The sequence below is a fragment of the Echinops telfairi genome, unplaced genomic scaffold (genome assembly GCF_000313985.2).
Source record: "Echinops telfairi isolate 266 unplaced genomic scaffold, ASM31398v2 ScPeMD7_3;HRSCAF=10, whole genome shotgun sequence".
NCBI lineage: Eukaryota > Metazoa > Chordata > Mammalia > Afrosoricida > Tenrecidae > Echinops > Echinops telfairi.
In genome coordinates, this window is record NW_022103899.1 from 42,129,751 (window position 1) to 42,135,479 (window position 5,729).

The window sequence follows — 5,729 nt, forward strand, 5'->3', positions numbered from 1 at the left end:
AGCCCAGCTCGCCGCTCTCGGTAGCTGGGAGAAGAGTCAAAGGGATTGGGAGCAGGGGAAATGAGAGACCACAAAAAGCCTTTCAAAACGAGGGCAGAGGAACAGGTGGAGTAAGCGGTGTGAAGGACAGCCAGTGTTTCAACATCAGCCAAGAGCCGACCAATAAATGGGCGATCATTTTCAAATGACCCTGCCTCACCTAAGCCTGGTCAGATGGGAAAGACTTCCTGGGCACCCCCGGTTAGCCATCCACATGCTCTGCTTGGTGTCCAACTCACTCACCTCATGCCAGGGCTCCGCCCTCCAACAGTGCAGCCTCTGGAGCCCCAGAGATTGTTTAGTACAAGAAGTGGTCCAGCTTAGCCATCGCCTTGACTTCCACTCGGTGGGGTGTCTTCATGCAGGGCCCCATTTCCCTTCCAGGAGACCTGGATCCCAAGCCTCAAGCTGCTCCAACCCGAACTCAGGAAGTGCCCAAACCCACGGCCGCATTATCGATGGACATATCTGGAAAGGCGGCCAGTAGTCACCATACCCGCTGCTCTGCTCAGAAAACCGCTCTCCTCTAGGACCAATTTAAGAAGCCCCACTGGCGCACTGGGCTACAAACGGCAAGCTCAGCTGTTCAAACCCACCAGCTGCTCCTAGGGAGGAAGCCGAGGCTGTCTGCTCCTGAAAACGTGCAGAGTCTCAGAAACGTGAGGGAACAGTTCCACTCTGACCAAGGGGTACCTAGCGGGCCGCTATGTGTGGAATCAACTCAATGGCATAAGTGAGAGTGGGAAGATGGATTTGGGTCACAGCTCCTTTTCAAAATCCAAAGCAGGTTACGTTTACATTCAGTTATTTTCACCCCTCACCGATTTCTTCGTGGTTTCTTCTAGTATCTCTTTTAACTGCTGGTTGAACGACCCTACATAGAATCATTAAGTATTGCACTGGATATAAAGATGGTTAAAAATATATAAGGTTGGCATGCATAAGGTGGGAGCCAGGCATGGCGAGGAGCTGATGGACATGGGTACAGCCAGAAGCAAAATGGGAAGAACCGTGGGGGCCGAACTGCCCGGAGAGGGGACCCCCGAGAAGTTAAAGGGCAGCTCAAGGGGGTTGGGGGAGGGCTCAGCATGCAAAGCACACCCAAGGCACTGGAACTAAATACATCCTTGGAGGAGGGCTGCAGGTAGCCCTACTACATGCTCCTAGAGCATCCTCAACTTGCCATCACTTTCTCCAAGTCTCTGTTGACCTGGGCAAAGGCATCTGGCTCAAGAGTAGTCCGGAATGCCAGGGATGGAAGCTCCTTGGGCTTCGGGGTGTTTCCCTTTTCCATGACACTTAAGACATGCCAGGCATCCCTTCGGGTTGGCTCAGCTATAAGTCCAATGGGAATAGGTAGCTCCCTCCTGCAGTGGGGAATGCCCCTGTCCTGGAAGATTTATTGATCCTTTGGGTTGTGACAGTCAGCACGTGTAGGTCCACAGCCTGATTAGACTGGACCTATTTCAGGGTCCTGGGTGTGGTTCCAGATGCCTCCCAAGCTGGCGACTGGAGACTGAGGCTGTCCAGCCCTTCAGACTTGGGGGGGGGGGTACCCTCTAGGAAGTGCCTAGGAGAGGGCACAGATCGATGTTGCCTCCCCCGTCAGCATTCCTCAGGAAAGCTGAACAAGTGAGTGACAACTCCCTGCCGTCTTGTTCATCACACTGAGGTGCAGGCCAGCCCCGCCAAAGTAAGCACTGTAGTCACTACACCCATCAGAAAAAGCTAGTGACAGAAACATTCGAATGACTCCATTTTTGCTGCCTGCCAAGGCTGCATCAGAACAATGACCTGACCAGCCTGCTGTAGGGAAGTCCATCTTCTTACAAGTGGTTGCCAATCTCAGGCCTGATTTTCCTGAGAGGGGGTTGGTGGGGGGGGGGGGTACCAGAATTATTTTAAGTGTTGGCTGGCAAGGGCTCGAAGCCAGTGGGTGGTGGGCCACACCTCTGAAGTACTAGCTGTATCTCACAACACCTTCCACACCAAAGGGCCTGTTATCTCCACCCCGTCTACCCATGCTCCAAACTCTCCGGTTAATTGACCAAGACTGGGGGGTAGGGGGAGCTGCTGGCACAACTGAACACCCCCAAATCAGATGAGCGGACTACTGAAGGGCAGGCCCACACCTAAAACCAAACTCACTGCCCTGGTGTCGATGATGCCGACTCACAGAGACGCTCTTGACAGAGTAGAACTGCCCATGAGTGCCCCAGACTGTTACTGATGGCGGGAGTAGTGAGTCACAGCTTTCTCCAAGGTGGGGCTGGTGGTTTCGAACTGTTGGTCTTGAGTATCACAGCCCAACCAGTAACCCCTATGCCACCAGGGGTCCTTTAAGAATAAACCCAGCCACACCCAAAGTGCCTTGCTCAATACCCGAGTCTGATTAATCAACAAGAGCACCTGGATCTTCTGGGTCTCTGTGTGGAGAAATGTGAGACCAAGGCCCGAACTGGCCACCTACAGCCCCCACAGACACCCAGCTTGCTCGGGTCCTTCTGCCCTAAAACATGTTCTCCAGGGAAAGACGCCGGTGACCGAAAAAGGTCCCAAGGGAAGCGTTTTAACAACAGTGACAGCAGCCGTGAGGCAAAAGGGCTTGGGTGTGACTTTACCTCTCCCATGCTAATTTGTCGATAAATGTGGCAATTCTTTCAAGAGGGCGTACCCAGTTCTGAATCCCAAGCTATGCCGCCTGCCTCTTTAATTGCAAAACCATAAAGTGGCACCACTCCATGCCAGCTTCTCAAACCAGGTCAAGGCGTGGGTGCTGTAAACCGCGTGTGCCACGGCAGGGAACCAGGGACGGATGCAGTGCCCGAACGGGAGGGCTGGGTCAGGTCTGGAAAAACCCCGTCTCCTTCCGGAGCACCTTGGGGATTTTAAGTCTAAACAGCAGCAGGTCTGGGCCTGCTTTTTCCCACATTTTTCAATCAATTCCCAAAAAGCGAGACCAAAGCGGCACTGATCGGATGTCCTCCGAGCCCTTGCAGAGACGCACCTGCTGCGCCACAGGCAAGACTTGATCCCGGAGTGCCAAGGGCTCCCCTGGGCTCTGGGCAACCCAGTGTATTCTGAGTGGAGCAAGAGCAGCCACGGGAAGGGGAGCTGCAGGGAGCGAGGGTGGAGAAAAACTGACACCCAAGCTGCTCATTGGCATATGGATTCACAGGCAGTGGGAGAACCGGTCTGAGAAAAGAGCCAGATGTAGCAGCTGAACCCTGCAAAGTTGAAAAAGCCCAGGGTGGCCTGATGACTTCATGAGCACTCAGTTCCTCCCCAAACCAAAGCCTATTGTCCTGACTCACAGCTGCCCCTCCTAGACAGACAGACAGACAGACAGACAGAGACAGAGAAACAAAGGCTGCTCAGAAAGACCCAGGGAGACAGCCCATACAAAGTGTGTGGTGAGAGAAGCACACCTTCATTTTAGTGAGAAGGATACATGTATATAGTTCTAAATTATTTTACAACTGCATAAATCAGCAGTTCTCAACCTGTGGGTAGAGACCCCTTTAGGGATCGAATGACCCTTTCACAGGGGTTGACAGATTCATAACATTAGCCAAATGACAGTTATGAAGTAGCAGCGAAAATAATTTTATGGTTGGCGGGGGAGGTCACCACCACATGAGGAACTGTATTAAAGGGTCGTGGCATTAGGAAGGTTGAGAACCACTGGTATAGCTGGATAGAAAGCTAAAGTCAAGCCTCCCTCACCACTGCTAACAAGTCCCCCTTTCTCCCCCTGCCCCCCCAAAAACAAACCAACTCAGTATCATCAAATCTGTTCCAACTTATAGTTGATTCTGACTTATAGTAGCCCTATAGGACGGGATAGAACTTGCCCCTTTGAGTGTCCAGGACTGTAGTTCTTTACTGGAGTAGAAAACCTCACTTTCCTCCAGAGGATCGGATGGTGGTTTTGAACTGGTGACTCTGCAGTCAGCAGCCCAACTGTAAGTGGTATAACCCACTATGTCACTAGGGCGCCTAACAAATTCCCAGGTGGTAGTTACAGTTGGTGTTAGCCATCTTCAATTCAAGGTAGCCACGCACGATGGTCAAAGACACTGCTCACCTCCCAGAAATGGTATCACCATGTACCAGCTGCATTGACTCAAACAACACCATCTGCTTCTTCGTTTAGGTTCTAAGATTTGTTGCAACGGCCTCACAGAACTCCCAGACAATACTCACAACTGAGGGCACTCGTTAAAGAAGCTAACAGGTTATCCCAAGTCAGGCCAGCAAACCGTGAAGATACAGTCGTTGGCTACAGCAACACCTCTCCACAGTCAGCAGCCAAGTCTCTCTCCGGTCCTGTTCTCAGCCTCTCAGTCACATGGTCCCTTGGCCTTCGCCTTCATGGAGCAGGAAGCCAGCCTGCCTGTCGCTCTGTCTTAGTCCTATAACCGCAGGCCAGATGAAGAGAAGTTGCCCTGCTTCTCTGAGTCTCCAAGCCACGGTCTCTGCTGCATCTGGTCTTGGCTGCCTCTACCACTTCAGACAGACATTTTGGACACACTCTTCCAAAATCCTCTGATCTTTCTCCCACATGGCGTGTGCATATTGAGAAATGGGTTTGATGGAGGAGTGATTTGTCTTTTATCTGAGCATACTCCCCAGGAAAATGAAGGATCCTGTCTCCTCTAGTAGTCTTAAAGATGACCCCAAGGAAACCCAACATGTGGCTTGGTCCACACCCTTTACTAAAATCAGGTCTTAAACTACCCTAATCCTGACCATTAGTAGAGAACTTCTTCCAAAATGGGATTATAGCCACAGGCAGAGAGTCCAGAATGATAATACACCATATAAACAGTTATGGCTAGAAGGACCATATTAATTGACTATATCTCTGGTGAGATACACTTTTACACAAATGAACTACATTTTACAAAAATGGGGTTATCCAACAATGATTGCAGCAAAACATTGACAAGGAGCTGCCAGAGTTTCAGGCCAGATTCAGAAGAGGATATGGAACAAGAGACATCATTGCTGATGTCAGATGGAGCTTGGCTCAAAGCAGAGAATATCAGAAAGTTTTATTGACTATGCCAAAGCAGTCAACTGTGTGGGTCATATCAAAACTATGGATAACCTTGAGAAGAATGAGAATTCCAGAACACTTCATTGTGCCCATGTGGAACTTTGTACATGGATCAAGAGGCAGCTATGAGAATGGAACAAGGGAAAGCTGCGTGGTTTAAAAATCAGGAAAGGTGTGCATCAGGGTTGTATCTTCTCACCGTAACTTGTTCAATCTGTATGAGGAGCAAATCATCATAGAAGCTTGATCAGATGAAGAAGAATGTGGCATCAGGATTGCAGAATTAATAACTTATGATATGCAGATGATACAACCTTGCTTGCTGAAAGTGAGGAGGGCTTGAAGCACTTACTGATAAAGATCAAGGATTACAGTCTTCCGACTTAATGTCAAGGCCAAAATCATCACAACTGGACCAATAGGTAATATCATGATCAGTGGAGAGAAACTGAAGTTGTCAAGGATTCTGTCTTGCTTGGATCTACAATCAATGCTCATGGAAGCAGCAGTCAAGAGATCAGAGTTGCATTAGGTAAATCTGCTGCACAAGACCTCTTTAGAGGATTGAAGAGCAAGGATGTTAATTGAAATCTAAGGTGAGCTCTACTCAAGGCACGGTATTTTTTTT

General features: G+C 49.9%; 1 non-coding gene across 1 annotated transcript; it reads left to right on the top strand.

The window, feature by feature from the left end:
• Positions 1-1,623: 1,623 nt before the first annotated feature.
• On the top strand, positions 1,624-1,715 carry LOC115872063. The gene has a single exon (XR_004047626.1). It is a non-coding gene; the product is annotated as a small nucleolar RNA SNORD116 (small nucleolar RNA).
• Positions 1,716-5,729: the final 4,014 nt, after the last annotated feature.